The sequence below is a fragment of the Theropithecus gelada genome, chromosome 3, assembly GCF_003255815.1.
Source record: "Theropithecus gelada isolate Dixy chromosome 3, Tgel_1.0, whole genome shotgun sequence".
NCBI classification, from domain to species: domain Eukaryota; kingdom Metazoa; phylum Chordata; class Mammalia; order Primates; family Cercopithecidae; genus Theropithecus; species Theropithecus gelada.
In genome coordinates this window covers 10150672-10169068 of record NC_037670.1, presented here as the reverse complement: position 1 = coordinate 10169068, position 18397 = coordinate 10150672, and the positions used below count along the sequence as shown (strand labels likewise).

The 18397-nt window shown below is 50.3% G+C and overlaps 1 protein-coding gene and 1 pseudogene across 1 annotated transcript in view; both read right to left on the bottom strand.

Annotated features, from left to right (window-relative positions):
* LOC112620392 (NADPH--cytochrome P450 reductase) overlaps window positions 1-11473 on the bottom strand; it is a 72395-nt gene extending 60922 nt beyond the window's left edge. Inside the window, exon 1 of the mRNA XM_025378902.1 lies at window positions 11406-11473. The gene's annotated coding sequence lies outside the window, so the exon portion shown is untranslated. The remainder of the gene's footprint in view (window positions 1-11405) is intronic.
* LOC112620397 lies at window positions 2644-3730 on the bottom strand (annotated as a pseudogene).
* Window positions 11474-18397: the final 6924 nt, after the last annotated feature.

Here is an 18397-nt window from a genome sequence, read left to right as displayed (position 1 = left end):
ACTAGTCAAGCATGGTGGCATATGCCTGTAGTCCGAGCTACCCGGAAGGGCTTAAGGAGTTTGAGATTGCAGTGAGCAATGATCCTGGGTGACAGAGCAAGTGTCCTGCATTAAAAACAAAAAAAAAAAGAAAGAAAAAGAAAAAAAGCAGGACACTGCACGTGGGAGGTACTAAGAGATTCAGAACCTTCACTTTGGACTGGCTGCCTCTCACTCTGGCACAAAATCGCTCCTCGCTCTGCCAGATTCTCAAGCTTCACTCCCGCCTGTTAAAGTAATCACTCTGATTCTATTCTCTTGCTCACACCTCCCAAATAAATGCCCTTACAGAATTTACAACTGAGCCTGAACCTCTCAGCCTCTTATCTAGATGGGACCCAGAAAGGGTCACCTGTGGGAACACTCCTGTTCTTGAAAACTGCGCCTCCACCCTGGCCTGGGGCAACATCATGCTTCATCTTGCTGGTCTTTTCCACACCTTGCTCCATCATCCAGGCTGCAGTGCAGTGGTGCAATCATAGCTTACTACAGCCTTGAACTCTCAGGCTCAAGTGATCGTCCTGCTTCAGCCTCTTGAGTAGCTGGGATTACAAGCGCCTACCACCATGCCTGGCTAATTTTTTAAATGTGTATTTTCTTGTTGAAGAGACAGGTTCTCTCTCTGTTGCCCAGGCTGGTGTCAAACTCCTGGCCACAAGTGATCCTCCTGCCTCAGCCTCCCAAAGTGCTGGGACTTCAGACATGGATCATCGCACCCAGCTGAAAAATACTAACGAGAAACTGATCGGCTTCCTTTTTCCGATAATGTTTGCTATATAATCCCATCCTTCTTTGCCCTGGCGTCTAGGAAGCTCTGGGCGGAGTTGTGTGCTCAATTACAAGAGCTTCCCGGGACGGCTTTTTGATACCATCACCTCCTAGAGTCCTTCTCTCAATTACTAGGCTCTCAACTTTCAGTTCGCTCTCCGGTTTTTGATTTGGTTGGGGAAAGCATGGAACTTGAAATTCAACAAACTCACAATGCAGCTGAGCTACGAAAGGCCGACAGACCGTGGTTCAAAACCCAGATATGCCACCTACGCACTCTGGGATCCTGGGCACACGATTTACCATAGCCCGTCTCCGGGATGACCATCCTCACAGTGCTATGTTGGTTACATGAGACAGAAACACCCAGCGCAGACACTCAACGGTTATACTCAACCCCTTTTATTTTCACTAGAATTTTCTATTATTCATTTATTTTGGGAATTTTCTATTTTTTGTTTATTATTGTATATTTTGAGATGCGGTCTCACTCTATCACCCAGGCTGGAGTGCAACGGTCTGATGATGGCTCACTGCAGCCTCGACCTCCCTGGGCTCAGGTGATCCTCCCACCTCAGCCTCCCAAGTAGCTGGAACGACAGGCGCATGCCACCACATCCTGCTAGTTTTTAAACACTGATGTTTAAAAACACTAATTTTTAAACAGAGATGGTGTTTTGCCACACGGCCCAGGTTGGTCTTGAATTCCTCGGTTCAAGTGATCTGTCCACCTCGGCCTCCCACAGTGCTAAGATTATAGGCATGAGCCACCGCGCCAGGCCCTAGAATTTTTAAAATAAACAAATTTATGGCCGGGCGCGGTGGCTCAAGCCTGTAATCCCAGCACTTTGGGAGGCCAAGATGGGCGGATCACGAGGTCAGGAGATCGAGACCATCCTGGCTAACATGGTGAAACCCCGTCTCTACTAAAAATACAAAAAACTAGCCGGGCGTGGTGGCGGGCGCCTGTAGTCCCAGCTACTCGGGAGGCTGAGGCAGGAGAATGGCCTGAACCTGGGAGGCGGAGCTTGCAGTGAGCCGAGATCNACCGCGCCCGGCCTGTGAATATTTATTTTTGTGCCTTTCTTCCTATGTGTATTTCAAGTCTTCTTCAAGGCCCCAGGAATCTCTGGATTCAATTCTGTCCCTGGGCTTGGTCAACTGCTGCAGGAATCTTAGGGAGCCTTGTACAAATGATAGAGTTACTCATTTACCAACATTAAACCCTAGAATAGAAGATGTAACAAAGCAGGACTCCTTCTTCCATGAAATGTGATTTCAGATGAGGCAGCAGCCAATGTAGAAAATCCTGGAATTTTTCCTTGGAACTGGACTGTGATGAGAGGTGCTTGCCATGAACGTAAGCTATTGTCTTTCTTTTTTTTTTTTTTTGAGATGGAGTTTCACTCTTGTTGCCCAGGCTGGAGTACAATGGTGCAATCTCGGCTCACCACAACCTCCGCCTCCCGGGTTCAAGCAATTCTCCTGCCTCAGCCTCCCGAGTAGCTGGGATTACAGGCATGCACCACCACGCCCGGCTAATTTTTGTATTTTTAGTAGAGATGGGGTTTCACCATGTTGGTCAGGCTGGTCTCAAACTCCCGACCTCAGGTGATCTGCCCACCTCGGCCTCCCAAAGTGCTAGGATTACAGGCGTGAGCCACTGCGCCCGTCCAGCCACTGTCTTTCCTTTGACCTTTCCTTTCCAGTTTTTGAAGATAAAGCAGGAAATAATCTTCTCTGAAGATACTTGGTAAAAATCCTGCCCCTCCATTCAAAAAACAACACATGCTTCCACTTCATTGATAAAAATTTACTGCAGTTTGGCACCTGCCTCTAGTTCAGCTGGCGGATGAGCTGACTGATGCACACACCCCCAGAAGATGGAGGTGTGCCCATCTCCTTGAGGAAGCCCACTCTATTTCTGGTAGCATGACGGGCTACTGAGAGGTGGAAAGGGCGCAAGAACCATGAGATCTCCTGGAAATGCTTCTCCGGGAAGGCAATTTCATGAATGAGGTCTTCCAAGCAAATGACACCAAACTTTCCCAGGTGCTCCTCAATCACTGTGTTGTCAGAGGGATGGTCTTATTCTTGACCTTGGCTTGTCCATGTTTCAGAACAAGTTCCCGGAGAGACTTCAGATTTGGAAGTCCCCAGGTCACAAAAGATTCCACTATAGGCCGGGCGCGGTGGCTCAAGCATGTAATCCCAGCACTTTGGGAGGCCGAGACGGGCGGATCACGAGGTCAGGAGATCGAGACCATGCTGGCTAACACGGTGAAACCCCGTCTCTACTAAAAAATACAAAAAATTAGCCGGGCGAGGTGGCGGGCGCCTGTGGTCCCAGTTACTCGGGAGGCTGAGGCGGGAGAATGGCGTGAACCCAGGAGGCGGAGCTTGCAGTGAGCTGAGATCCGGCCACTGCACTCCAGCCTGGGCGACAGAGCCAGACTCCGTCTCAAAAAAAAAAAAAAAAAAAAAAACAGATTCCACTATACGCAGCGTTTTTAGGTTCTGGAGGGTGACTTTTACAAAGACACCAGTAAAAATTTTCTTTAGGCGAAGTCTTGCAATGGTTCTCTGCACCAGTAAACTCACGCCATCAATCCTTTCGATGCATACAACAAAGGCCAACGAGTGTTTATCTGGCGATTCCAAGGCATGAGGTTTCACTTCTAATCGTCTGAGACGCACCTTGTCATGTTTCTGCCACCAGGAATCAGGTAGGAATGATTCCAGTCGCTTAACCCTGAGCCCTTTTCCTTTCCTCTGCTCCTTCTTTGCCAAAAGTGCCTGCTTTGACTGGGTGGCTTCGAGGGCTTGATAAGCCTTCCTCTCTTTCAGGAGATTTTTCTGGAGCCAAAGGGGTTTTTCTTTGCTCCTGCTTCGCCATCTTTCTAGTGTTGCAGCTACTGATCATGCACAACCCCACCATTGACACAAAATGTTATACCCGGATGGAAAACTAACATCCTACCAAAAGTTCCTACTGTACCTTGGAATAATCTTCAAAAGTACAGATCAGGCCAGGCGCAGTGGCTCACGCTTGTAATCCCAGCACTTCGGAAGGCCCTGGCGGGCAGACTGCTTCAGGCCAGGCGTTCGAGACCAGCCTGGGCAACATGGTGATACATGGTGAAACCCCATCTGTACTAAAAATTACAAAACATTAGCCAGGCGTGATGGTGCACACCTGTAATCCCAGCTACTCAGGAGGTTGAGGCACGAGAATTGCTTGAACCCAGGAGGCAGAGGTTGCAGTGAGCCGAGATTGCACCTGCACTCCAGCCTGGGCGACAGAGTGACAGACTCTGCCTCAAAAAAAAAAAAAAAAAAAGAAAAGAAAAAAAAGACACAGATCAGACCCAATTTTGACATCTGAGCTCAGTCAATATGCAGGAGAAAGCTCAGCAGTAAACTTGGGGGATAGAAGCCATATTTATTCATTCACCCATTCATCCAAGTGCCTACCTTATGCCTGGCATTGTTCTATGCCCCCAGCTTACACTTGCAGAAGTGACAGGGAGGTTCCCTGTTCACTGAATCCACCTTCTAGTCCAACCATATTACCACTAGGGAGGGGAGAATGAGACACCTTTAAGTCACTGTTTATCCTTTATGAAAGCAGATGGAGAAGAAAACACGCATTAAGACAGTGACAGTGACCGGGCACAGTGGCTCATGCCTATTATCCCACCACTTTGGGAGGCTGAGCAGGGTGGACCACTTGAGGCCAGGAGTTCGAGAAAGGCCTGTCCAACATGGTGAAACCCTGTCTCTACTAAAAATACAAAAATTAGCTGGGTGTGGTGGCACATGCCTGTAGTCCCAGCTACTCGGGAAGCTGAGGCATGAGAATCACTTGAACCTGATAGGCGGAGGTTACTGTGAGCCAAATCGTGCCACTGCACTCCAGCCTGGGTGAAGAGAAAGGAGGGGTGACAGAAGCAGGGTTCCAAGATCAACTAGCAATGGTACCATGGGCAGATCCTGGGACGTGGTGGGGAGGGAAAGAGAGGGAGAATTATGGGTCAGTTAAGGGTCAGTGCAGCAGGAAGTGACAAGGGGCTACAGTAAGACCATAGCAGTAGAAAGAGATTCAAAGGGCCAGGCGTGGTAGCTCACGCCTGTAATCCCAGCACTTTGGGAGGCCGAGACAGGCAGACTGCCTGAGGTCAGGAGTTCGAGACCAGCCTGGCCAACATAGTGAAACCCTGTCTCTACTAAAAATACAAAAATTAGCTGGACACGGGGCCGCGAGCCTGTAATCCCAGCTACTCGGGATGCTGAGGCAGGAGAACGGCTGGAACCTGGGAGGCGGAGACTGCAGTGAGCTGAGATTGTGCCACTTCACTCTGAGCGACAGAGCGAGACTCCGTCTCAAAAAAAAAGATTCAAAGACTAAAAACTTACAGGACTTGGTGGTGGTGGGAGACGCAGAATGGAGAGGAAGGGAAAAGGGACAGGTGTCTTTTGTCCCTGGAGCTTCAGAGTCCAGGAAGTTGGTGAGGCCACAGACAGACAGCGCTCTTGTTGTGGAGGTTTCGGGGACATGGGCCGGGAGCTTTTGATCACTACTGTGACACTGAATGACTCCTGAGTTTGCAAATCACATTATCTAAGGAATGCGTCCAGCGTGTCCACGGAAGACTGTGTGGTTTTGTAAGGGTCTGAAGCCCTTTACCAAAACCAACAGTGGCTTTTCTTCACAAGACCACAAATACCTGCTGGAACATATTCTGATGCCTGGACTGTGTACCAGCCAAACTGCACTCTGAATGATCCCAGGCACCACTGGTTAATACACTCTCCTGTGTATTCAAGAGCTGCCATCCCTGTTTGCAGTGTTGAAAACTGACCCCAGGTGACCTACGGTCATTACACATGAGTTCAGAAAGGTGATCGCAGTTCACGTGTTCCTAACCAACCCTGCAAACCTTTGTACAGACCCGACCTACCCAACTCACTGATGATGCATGCCCACAAAGATCGAAGTATCACTAGGACACAGTGCTCTAAGAACACTGGCATCAACACCACAGAGGTGATGTGATGCTGAGCTCAGAAACAGGGCTGTAGGAAAAAGTACCGAAGATAAAACAAGGGTAGATAAATAGAATGACTAAGCACTGGTCCTAACTTTCACCTAGAAATAAATTACATCTGTTCCAAGTTAGAGGACACGCCCCACGGCGCCCCATCTTCCTACTCGTTACTACATCCAAGTAGACAAAAGGCAACTTTTTTTTTTTTTGAGACGGAGTTTCGCTCTATCGCCCAGGCTGGAGTGCAGTGGCCAGATCTCAGCTCACTACAAGCTCTGCCTCCCGGGTTCACGCCATTCTCCTGCCTCAGCCTCCCAAGTAGCTGGGACTACAGGCGCCCGCCACCTTGCCCGGCTAGTTTTTTTTTTGTACTTTTTAGTAGAGACGGGGTTTCACCATATTAACCAGGATGGTCTCGATCTCCTGACCTCGTGATCCGCCCGTCTCGGCCTCCCAAAGTGCTGGGATTACAGGCTTGAGCCACCGTGCCCGGCCAACAAAAGGCAACTTTTCCCCTTCTATTCTCCTACCAGATGTCTCCCAAAGAATTCAATTCTTATGCTGGACACACTGACTCACGCCTGGTAATCCTAGCACTTTGGGAGGCTGAGGCGGGTGGATCACTTGAGATCAGGAGTTTGAAACCAGCCTGGCCAACACAGTGAAACCTCATCTCTACTAAAAATACAAAAAAAAAAAAAAATTCGCCGGATGTGGTGGCACACGCCTGTAATCCCAGCTACTTGGGAGGCTGAGGCAGAATTGCTTGCACCTGGGAGGCAGAGGGTGCAGTGAGCCAAGATCACACCACTGCACTCCAGCCTGGGTGAAAGAGTGAGACTCTGTCTCAAGAAAAAAAACCAAAAAACAGAATTCAACTCTTAGAGAAGAGTCCACAGATTGGCCACAAACATATTCTAGGTTAGCCTTGAAACTGACGCATTTCGGGAAACTGTGTACAATTCTCTCAGCTATGTACAGATGCTGTACAAAGGAGGTCCGAATGCCACACCCTCCAGCACTCCAATTAAAGGACAGTTCTTAGATATCCCCCTATCCAAGTCACCTCTTTACAAGTGAAATAAATAAGCTTCCCACATCAACAGTTTGCTGCACAAGCCACCAGAAGGATCAGGTTTCACAGGGCTCTGTTCACAACACATCTAAGCATCAACTGAGTTGCCACACTGCCCAGCATTCAGAATTAACAGTTACTGGGCTGGGCATGGTGGCGTATGCCTGTAATCCCAGCTTTTTGGGAGGCTGAGACAGGAGGCTCACTTGAGGCCAGGAGTTCGAGACCGGCCTGGGCAACATAGCCAGACCCCACTTCTACAAATAACAATAAATAAATAAATAGAGAGAAAAGCAAAGAAAGAAACAAACTGATGAATGTGGCTCCAGTGAACCCAACCAACTGGAGCCACCAATCTGCAAAGAACCATGGTTTGCCCCATGGAATTTCACCATCTCCTCTCCCTCTCTCATGCATACACACACACACATACACACACACACACAGACGCAGACAGGTGTGTGCAAACTAATCCCAACAAGAATACAACTGACGTAAACGTCTCGCTTGGGGAGGAAAGACTTTTAAGATGCAGAGCTCTAAAACAGTACAATTACAAATTTAGGCACGGTAAAAATTTCCCAAATGGTTGTTCATTCACCCAGAGAGGATTTTAGGCAGTAAGAGAATATTCAGTCAAGAGAACACTGTTCCTGAGCCGGGCGTGGTGGTGCACACCTGTAGTCCCAGCTACTCGGGAGGCTGAGGCACGAGAATTGCTTGAACTCAGGAAGCAGAGGTTGCAGTGACCCAAGATCGCACCACTGCACTCCAGCCTGGGTGACAGAGTGAGACTCTGTCTGAAAGAAAAAAAACCACTGTTTCGAGCTAGTCACATAGCCCTGACCTTTTAAAACGCCTCCCCATCTATTCACATGGTTCTTAAGACCATTTCAGACAAGCGCTACCACGCGACCTCAGCCTCATGCAACCTACACCCTACACGCCCCCAGAGCTGGTGTGCCTGGGTGGGCTCAGAGAACTCCTAGCAATCCTCCGAGACCCGACTCAAACATCACCTCTTCCCTGGAGCCCTGCTGTGGAAACAAACAGCAGGCTCAGCACTAATAAAAGCCTCACCCCATCATCTTGAGAATGAATGCAACACACCGTGCCATTCTTGTCGAATTGTATGCTTGCTTCCCTCCCTGTGAGTTCTCAAGTGCCCGAACCAGAACCTACATATATCCTAAGGCTGAATGTGTGCTTTTTTGTGTGTCATGCTACAGGGATCCAAACAGTGCCCAGAAGAGGAAGAAGGACCCACTGTTGAAAGGGAACATGTTCTCAGCTGTTCCAGAGGCAGGTGGAGTGGGGATTGTTTCTCTGACTTTACTAATGAAGAAACTAAGGTTTGGTACAGATCAGCGGCCTGTGCAAGCAGGTAAGTGACCTCTGACTCTTCTCCCACCTGCCTGGCAGGTCCAAATTTCTGCCCAATGCCAGGTGACAAAACTGCACAGCAAAACAAGTTGTTTTTTTTGAGGGGGGAGGCAGTTGAAACAGAGTCTCATTCTGTCACCCAGGCTAGAGTGCAGTGGCGTGATCTTGGCTCACTGCAACCTCCGCCTCCCGAGTTCAAGTGATTCTCCTGCCTCAGCCTCCTGAGTAGTTGGGATTACAGGTGCACACCATCACACCCGGCTAATTTTTGTATTTTTAGTAGAGACGGGGTTTCACCATGTTGGCCAGGCTAGTCTCGAACTCCTGACCTCAAGTGATCTGCCTGCCTCGGCCTCCCAAAGTGCTGGGATTACAGGCGTGAGCCACTGTTCCCAGCCTAGAATTGGCATTTTAAAGTCTTTTAAGACTGTAGCCACCTGGGAGACTGTGTGCTAATGAGCACAAAATCTTTGGCCAGGTGGTGGGTACCTGTAATTCCAGCTACTCCGGAGGTTGAGGCAGAATTCAAGCCAGGAGAATTGCTTGAACCCAGGAGGCAGAGGCTGCAGTGAGCCCACTGCGCTCCAGCCTGGGCGACAGAGTGAGACTCCATTTCAAAAAAAATAAAAAGAAAATTGTCATTTCTCCATTTCACCTTTTTCTAACTTTAATTTTTAAGTGAGTCTGACATATAATAAAAAGTTAAATCCCAACACGCTCAGCTGAGGCCACACACAGTGCTAGTGCCAGAGCTTGACCTCTGTTTCTCTGGCTCCTCCCTAAAGCACAAGGATGCTGAGGCTCTTGTAGGGGTGGCCAGTCTCTCTGGAACCATGAAAGGTCCTATAACTTCATGAGCTTCCATCAGAAAAAAAAAAAAAGAAAGAAAGAAAGTAGTAAGAAAGCCAGGCACGGTGGCTCACACCTGTAATCTCAGCACTTTAAGAGGTCAAAGCAGGAGGACCACTTGAACCCAGGAATTCGAGACCAGCCTGGGCAACATGGCAAAACCAAATCTCTACAAAAACATTTTAAAAATTAACTGGGTGTGGTGGTGCGTGCCTGTACTCCCAGCTACTTGGGAGGCTGAGGAGGAAGGATTCCTTGAATCCTGGAGGTTGAGGCTGCAGTGAGCTATGATTCCGCTACTGCACTCCAGCCTGCACGACAGAGTGAGACCTGTCTCAGAAAAAAAAAAAAAAGTTCCTTAAGAGTTAAATTATTTTTAACTTGAAGTGTTCATGGACTTCATGAGTAAACGTTCTGGATTTGCCAAGCAGTTTTGATGTCAATTGGCCTGTCTCCCAACTATGCACAGACTTACCTAACACAGATCCTAATTTTCAAGAGGTTAAGGGTGGATCAGCTCAGAGTCAACCAACAGCAGGTCCTAAAATTCAGGTTTGTCAGGCAGCAAACACCCTCTGTGGCATTTGCAAACTCCTACTACCCAGGACGATCCACACCTGATTTTCATTGGCTGTAGTCAATGCTGCGGTTTTCAGGAATATCCCTGGGTTGTTGCGTTTCAAATCTACCTATTATTTTTTTCAAGTGCTAGACCAGAAGAATTTTGGAAAATTAAGACCACTCCTAAGTTTCCACACCACCACACGACTGGCAGCTAGCATCCCATTGTCTGAAATGCAGATGTTGTACAAATACTTTTTATAATAAGCTATCTGCTCAGCGAAACAGTTTCCAACATTAGATGGTATGAAGGGCACAAGTAGCTCAAAAACCACTCTCTTAAAAGGAAAATAAGAACTCCTAAGACAGTCCTCCTCCCAAAAAAAAGGAAGTGGACCTTTCTGGGTTCCCTGGTTTACTAACTGGGCCTTTGGAACTATTCTCCTAACCAAGCCAACCCCATAACCACTCAGAAGGGATTTCCGTAGGTAGAACTTGCAAATGGTTAATGAATCAATGCCTTCTCCACAAAACAAGGCCTGAGGAATTACAGCAGTGAACAACGGTGGGGGATACTGGATTCCAGAGGGTTCCATAAACGTTCTGCTTACAAGGAGGATTAAAGTTCTCGATGCCACTCTCTAGGACCCTGTCTTGATCCTCAGAATCTTAACCCTGTGGGGAGAGCAGGGTGGCTGTCTTACTACCCGACCCACTGATCAGGAAACAGAGGCTCCAGGAGGTATCTTGCTATTGCGCCAAGAATCAAAGCCAAGCCAGGGCCACCCAGTCCAGTCCTGTCTCCCTTTGTGCTGGCATCACTCTCCAGCTTGGCCAAGCTCAGAGGGAAGGCAAGGCTGCAGCTTTAAGGGTTTAAGAGAGGAGACAGCCACTTTCATTGAAACAGCCCCAAACTCCTTATTACTGGTCACCAGTTTACACAAGGGTAACTCGCTTTGAAAAACAATACGCAGAAAGTCGAGGTCAAGCTCACCGAAACCTCCACTCTCCTCCCCCTGGCGCCCAAGAGACCTTGAACTCTTACCCAATTGCTCTCCCGAGCTAAGGGTGTCCCGGCTCCCCCAGGAGAGCAGAGTACCTGTGTTGTGGGGGCCGCCAAGACACCTGCCTGCGAGGGGCACTGCCCTCAGGGATGCAGGCCGGACTGGGGGGCTCTCGTGATCCCTCCACTCAGCCCACCTGATGCTGCAGGGTCAGATTTGGGTCCCATTAGCATGCATCGAGCGCCTCTCACGTTAAGTACCCCAGAATTCGCTGCCTCCCGAGGCCCATCGTACAGATGGGGAAACTGAGGCTCGGAGAGTTAAAGTGGCTTAGCCCGTGGGGGGCGGTGGCGCGGGGACTGGACCCCGAGCCCTGAGATACCGAGCCCCGACCCTCAGCCGAGGGCCTGCCGGGCTCTCTCGGCCCAGGCTGTGGAAAAGTCGACCCTCAGGCCGCCGCGGGAGGTCAGCTCTAGGGAAAGGGCGACGCGGAGGAGGGCCGGGGTGGGAGCCATGCCTTCCGCCCGAGCGTCGGGCGAGACGCGCAGCGCCCCGGCCCAAGGGCCCACCCCGAAGGGGAGAGTCAGGCGGCCGCGGCGAACTGAGGCGCCCGGCAAACCCCGAGTCCCGGGGCCCGACCTCACTCACCCCGCTGTCGCCGCGAAAACTAGCACTCACCGCGGGCGGCCCGGCTGCTCTCTGGGGCACCTGGGCAGGACGCAGGCCCTCACCACTGAGGCGCTACCACCGCCCGCGCCGGCCGCGGGGGTGAGGGCGTGGCCACTGGGCCGCCGCCCCGCCCACTCGAGCCGCGCGCGCATTCCCGGAGCCCCGCGCTTCCCCCTGCAAATCCGCGCTCTTGGTACGGCCCCGCCACGCCCCCTCGCGGCTCCGCAGGGTAGTCCCGCGGAGAAATGAAAGTGAGTTGTTCCAGGGGTGGCGGAGTCGCCTGGCGACAGCGGCTGCGGCTTCTACAGCTCCGACCCTGCAGTTCACCGGGCCGGCTGCCCACCCTCCCGGGGGTCACCGCAGAACCGTGGCTGTGCGCCCTCAGGTCTAGCCTCCTCCTTCGGGCCGCCGCTAGCTCGTGATCGCCACATTGTCTCCTCCACGGCCCTGTTTCCTCACCTGAAATTGGCGAGGCTTCAGGCCCAAGTCGTCTCCCTGGGTTCCCTCCCAGCCTGACGGCGTCAGGCCCAAGTCGTCTCCCTGGGTTCCCTCCCAGCCTGACGGCGGAGGGCACTCGTTTGTTTTTAGAGACAGGGTCTCGCTCTGTCGCCCAGGCTGGAGTGCAGTGGTGCAGTCACAGCTCACTGCAGCCTTCAACTCCTGGGCTCAGGCGATTCTCCCACTTCAGCCTCCCAGGAGCTGGAACTACAGGCGCGCCACCACACCTAGCTAATTTTATTTTATTTTATTTTTGCAGAGATGCGGTCTCGCTATGATACCCAGGCTGGTCTCAAACTGGTCTCAAGCGATCCTCCCTCCTCGGCCTCTCAAAGTGCTGCGATTACAGGCGAGAGGCCCCCACAGGCTGCCTAGGGCACGCATTCGAAGGCTGGCCTGTTGGGCGTGGGAAGTGACCAAGCAGGAGGCAAGCCCTGGATGGAGGAGGAGTTGGGGGATACAGAGAGCTTCTGGGGTTTGAAAAGTCTGGCAGCCTTGGTCGGGGAATGAAGGCCACCTCTGCCTCCTGCTATGGTTTCTACGTTACAGGGTAATGAAGATTGAATGGTATAACCTTTGTTCCTAAAGGATTTAGAGCAGGGCGTTAGTAAGTGTTCTCATCGCCATCGTTATTATTACTACTACTACTATTATTACTAGGTGTGCTGTGAATTCCTTTTGCGACACTGTGCAACTCACTTCTCAGAGTCCCTTCTCCATCTTTTAAAAATAGGCGAGGCGCGGTGGCTCACACCTGTAATCCCAGCACTTTGGTAGGCCGAAGTGGGAGGATCACCTGAGGTCAGGAGTTCGAGACCAGCCTGACCAACATGGCAAAACACTGTCTCTACTAAAAATACAAAGATTAGCCGGACATGGTGGTGGGTGCCTGTAATCCCAGCTACTCAGGAGGCTGAGGCAGGATACTCGCTTGAACCCGGGAGGCAGAGGTTGCAGTGAGCCCAGTTCGCATCACGGCACTCCAGCCTGGGCAACAGAGTGTAATATATATAAAAGAATATATAAATATAATATACAAATATTACATAATATATAATATAAATGTTATATTTGTTATATTTATATATTATATAAATAATATATATTATATAGCATATATATTATTTATTTTTTGAGATGGGGTCTCCCTTTGTCACTGAGGCTGGAATGCAGCCTCGACCTCCTGGGCTCAGATGATCCTCCTGCCTCAGCCTCCCTAGTAGCTGGAATTACAGGCATGCGCCACCACACCTGGCAAATTTTTGTATTTTTATTTTTCATTTTAAAGAAAGTTGATTGAAATTTTTTGGCCGGGCGCGGTGGCTCAAGCCTGTAATCCCAGCACTTTGGGAGGCCGAGACGGGCGGATCACGAGGTCAGGAGATCGAGACCATCCTGGCTAACACGGTGAAACCCCGTCTCTACTAAAAAATACAAAAAACTAGCCGGGCAACGTGGCGGGCGCCTGTAGTCCCAGCTACTCGGGAGGCTGAGGCAGGAGAATGGCGTGAACCCGGGAGGCGGAGCTTGCAGTGAGCTGAGATCCGGCCACTGCACTCCAGCCTGGGCGACAGAGCGAGACTCCGTCTCAAAAAATAAAAATAAAAAATAAAAAAAAAAAGAAATTTTTTTGTAGAGATGGTGTTTTGCCATGTTTCCTAGGCTGGTCTCAAACTCCTAGCCTCAAGCAGTCCTCCCACCTTGGCCTCCCAAAGTGCTGAGATTACAGGTGTGAGCACTGTATCCAGCCTAATTTTTTAATTTTTTGTAGAGACAGGGTCTCGCTATGTTGCCCAGGCTGGTTTTGAACTCCTGGCCTCAAGGGATCCCTTGCCTCAGCCTCCCAAAGTGTAGGAATTACAGGTGTGAGCCACCATTCCCATCCACTCTTCATCTTTACAATATTATGAAAATAGCAAAATCCTACATAAAGAGATTATTACCGTGGCCCAGGTGCCAGGTTTCCTATGTCCAGGAACCGCCCCTCCAACAGGTTGGATGAATGCGGTAGTCCTCAGGGTGGGGCACAATACCTGTCCAAGTAGGGGACTGAATAGGTAACTCCACACTCACCCCACGAGAGAGCAGGGGAGAAATTCATCACCCAGATATCTGATACTCTGTGCCATCTTTTCAACACCCTGTTGGACACCTCTGGATGTCCCAGTGAGGCTTCAAATTTGGACTCTGACTCCATGCCCCCTGCGTTTTTGTGAAACCAGAACTCCAAAAACACTGAAACTCTGTCTGCTAATAATATTATAGCATTACTAAGGAAACATCAGGAAACAGGCATTTTCCCTCTTTCGCCTTTTCCCATTGAACCCATAACCAGGTCCTATGGATTCTATCTCCAGAACCTCCTCTTGTCATCTTTTCTGCTGTCCCTGTTCCAGTTGGGGCCACGTGGGTTCACCGTTCACCTGGATGATCTCAGCAACTTCCTGACTTTTTTGCGGGGGAAGGAGTCTCACTGTGTCACCCAGGCTGCAGTTCAGTGGCACCATCTCAGCTCACTGCAACCTCCGCCTCCTGAGTTCAAGCGATTCTCCTGCCTCAGCCGCCTGAGTAGCTGGGATTACAGACTCGTGCCACCACACCTGGCTAATTTTTGTATTTCTAATAGAGACGGGGTTTCACCATGTTGGCCAGGCTGGTCTTGAACTCCTGACCTCAGGTGATCCATCTGCCTTGGCCTCCCAAAGTGCTGGGATTACAGGTGTGAGCCACTGCACCTAGCCAGGTTCCTGACTATTTATGACACTTCTGGTTTCTGCTATACCCACTGGCAAGGAAGCTTCTTTTTTTTTTTTTTTTTTTTTTGGTGACAGGGTCTCTCACTCTGTCACCCAGGCTGGAGTGTAGTGGTGAGATCTAGGCTCACTGCAGCGTCCACCTCCGGGCTTCAAGCAATTCTCCTGCCTCAGCCTCCTGAGTAGCTGGGATCACAGGTGCGCACCACCACAACTGGCTAATTTTTGTATTTTTAGTAGAGACGGGGTTGTGCTATGTTGGCCAGGCTGGTCTCGAACTCCTGACCTCAGGTGTTCCGCCCACCTCAGACTCCCACAGTGCTGGGATTACAGGCGAGAGCCACCACACAGAGCTGAAAGCTTCTCTTCTTCAGTTACTGTCCTCCTCATTGCCCAACCTTCCTGTCTTTCCCTTCCCACTCCCATCCCAAAAAAGCACTCTCACTGGCCAGCTGGGGGGAAAAAAGTAGGTTACATCCATATCTCACATATTACACTAATATAAATTCCAGATAGATAAAATATTTAAATGATTTTTTAAGGGAGGAGGAAAAAGCCCCCAAAAGTCCATAGGAGAATTGGTGTTAACAATCCCCAAGAGGCATTTCTAAATTATGAAATTATGACATAAACTCCAGAAGCCATAAATGAAAAGATTGAGAAATAATCTGGGCCAGGTACAGTGGCTCACGCCTGTCATCCCAGCATTTTACGAGGCCAAGATGGGAGGATCACTAGAGCCCAGGAGTTGGAGACCAGCCTGGCCAACATGATGAAACCCTGTCTCTACTAAAAATACAAAAATTAGCCGGCAGGGCGCAGTGGCTCAAGCCTGTAATCCCAGCACTTTGGGAGGCTGAGACGGGCAGATCATGAGGTCAGGAGGTCGAGACCATCCTAGCTAACCTGGTGAAACCCCGTCTCTACTAAAAAATACAAAAAACTAGCTGGGTGAGGTGGCGGGCGCCTGTAGTCCCAGGTACTCGGGAGGCTGAGGCAGGAGAATGGCGTGAACCCGGGAGGCGGAGCTTGCAGTGAGCCAAGACAGTGCCACTGCACTCCAGCCTGGGCAACAGAGTGAGACTCTGTCTCAAAAAAAAAAATAGCCAGGCTGGGCATGGTGACTCATGCCTGTAATCCCAGCACTTTGGGAGGCAGAGGTGGGCAGATCATCTGAGGTCAGGAGTTCGAGACCAGCTTGGCCAACATGGCAAAACCCTGTCTCTACTAAACAAATACAAAAATTAGCCAGGCATGGTGGCGGGTGCCTGTAATCCCAGCTACTTGGGAGGCTGAGGCAGGAGAATCGCTTGAACACAGGAGGCGGAGGTTGCAGTGAGCCGAAATCACACCACTGCACTCCAGCCTGGGCGACGGAGTGAGACTCCATCTCAAAAATAAAATGAAGGCCGGGCGCGGTGGCTCAAGCCTGTAATCCCAGCACTTTGGGAGGCTGAGACGGGCGGATCACGAGGTCAGGAGATCAAGACCATCCTGGCTAACACAGTGAAACCCCGTCTCTACTAAAAAATACAAAAAACTAGCCGGGCGAGGTGGCTGGCGCCTGTAGTCCCAGCTACTCGGGAGGCTGAGGCAGGAGAATGGCGGGAACCCGGGAGGCAGAGCTTGCAGTGAGCCGAGATCCGGCCACTGCACTCCAGCCTTGGCGACAGCGCGAGACTCCGTCTCAAAAAAAAAAAAAATAAATAAATAAAATAAAATAAAATAAAATAAAATAAAATGAATAAAATAAAATAAAAGCAGTGGAGCTGGGCATGGTGGCTCATACCTGTAATCCTAGCACTTTGGGAGGCTGAAGTGGGGGATTGTTTGAGGCCAGAAGTTCAAAACCAAACTGGGCATCATAGCAAGACCCCGTCTCTACAAAAAATAAAAAATTAGCCAGGTGTGGTGGTGCATGCCTGTAGTCCCAGCTACTCAGCTGAGGTGGGAGGATCGCTTGAGCCTGGAGGCTGAGGCTACAGTGAACTGTGTGCCACTGCACTCCAGCCGGGGCAACAGAGCTCTTGGCCAACCCCATCTCTATGTTTTAAAAAAATAAAAGATAAATTAAAATGAGAGCAGAGAAACAGGAGGGGTGGGGGCGGTTGCTGTCAAGTGCAAAGCACAGAGGATGGTTGACCCACCTGGCTCTCTTCACTGTCCGAATAACTTCCCCAGACCTTCTTCCTGTCTCCTTGCTGCCCCACACCCCTAGGTCCTCCTAACATGGCCAAAGTTTAACCATGTTACGCAACAGAGCCAAACCCTGTCTCTGAAAAAAAAAAGAAAAAAAAGAAAAGAAAAAGTGGATCCCAGATTAGCTTGGCATTGAGAGAAGCTGGATCGGCTTCCCCCACAGATGCTAGAGGGGTGTGGTTGATCCAGAGAGGAGGTGCTCCCATTTCCCCAGGACTCCAGATGTCACACCGGCCTCCGACACCATGATGTGTCTCCAGTACCACACCATGACCTTTGGACAGGACAGTTCATTTCCCTTGAGAGGCATCCATGAGGGTGCAAGGCAAGTGAGTTTGCAGATTTCCTGGGTTGAGATAACCCAGGGTTAGGGACAAGAACATCACCAAAGTGCAGAAGCACAGAATCTCTCTCTGGAGATCAGGGACCAAATTCCAATTAGATGGAACCAAATGCATGGTCTTGGCCAAATATCTTTTTTTTTTTTTTTTTTTTTGAGACGGAGTCTCGCTCTTGTCACCCAGGCTGAAGTGCAATGGCGTGATCTCAGCTCACTGCAACCTCTGCCTCCTGGGTTCAAGCGATTCTCCTGCTCAGCCTCTCAAGTAGCTGGGATTACAGGCGTGTGCCACCATGACTGGCTAATTTGTTTGTATTTTTAGAAGAGATTCTCCTGCTCAGCCTCCCAAGTAGCTGGGATTACAGGTGTGCGCCACCATGCCTGGCTAATATTTTTGTATTTTTAGTAGAGATGGGGTTTCACCATGTTGGCCAGGCTGGTCTCAAACTCCTGACCTTGTGATCCACCCGCCTCAGTCTCCCAAAGTGTTGGGATTACAGGCGTGAGCCACTGTGCCCGGCCCAGCCAAGTATCTTTTTTTTTTTTTTTTTTTTTGAGACAGAGCCTCTGTCGCCCAGGCTGGAGTGCAGTGGCTGGATCTCGGCTCACTGCAAGCTCCGCCTCCCGGGTTCATGCCATTCTCCTGCCTCAGCCTCCCGAGTAGCTGGGACTACAGGCGCCTGCCACCTTGCCCGGCTAGTTTTTTTGTATTTTTAGTAGAGACGGGTTTCACCGTGTTAGCCAGGATGGTCTCGATCTCCTGACCTCATGATCCACCGGTCTCGGCCTCCCAAAGTGCTGGGATTACAGGCATGAGCCACTGCGGTGGGCCCAGCCAAGTATCTTTATTACGCTTTCTGGATAAGAAGTCAGTGGTGGCCAGGCATGGTGGCTAATGCCTGTAATCCCAGCATGGGGGAGGCTGAGGTAGGAGGATCACTTGAGGCCAGACAACATAGTGAGACCCCCATCTCTCTCTTTTTTTTTTTTTTTAGTGGTGTGATCTCGGCTCACTGCCACCTCCATCTCCAGGGTTCAATTGATTCTCCTATCTCATCCTCCCAAGCAGCTGGGATTACAGGTGCACGCCACCCCACCTGGCAAATTTTTGAATTTTGAGTAGAGATAGTGTTTCACCATGTTGGCCAGGCTGGTCTTGAACTCCTGACCTCAGGAGATCCCCCCACCTTGGCCTCCCAAAGTGTTAGGAT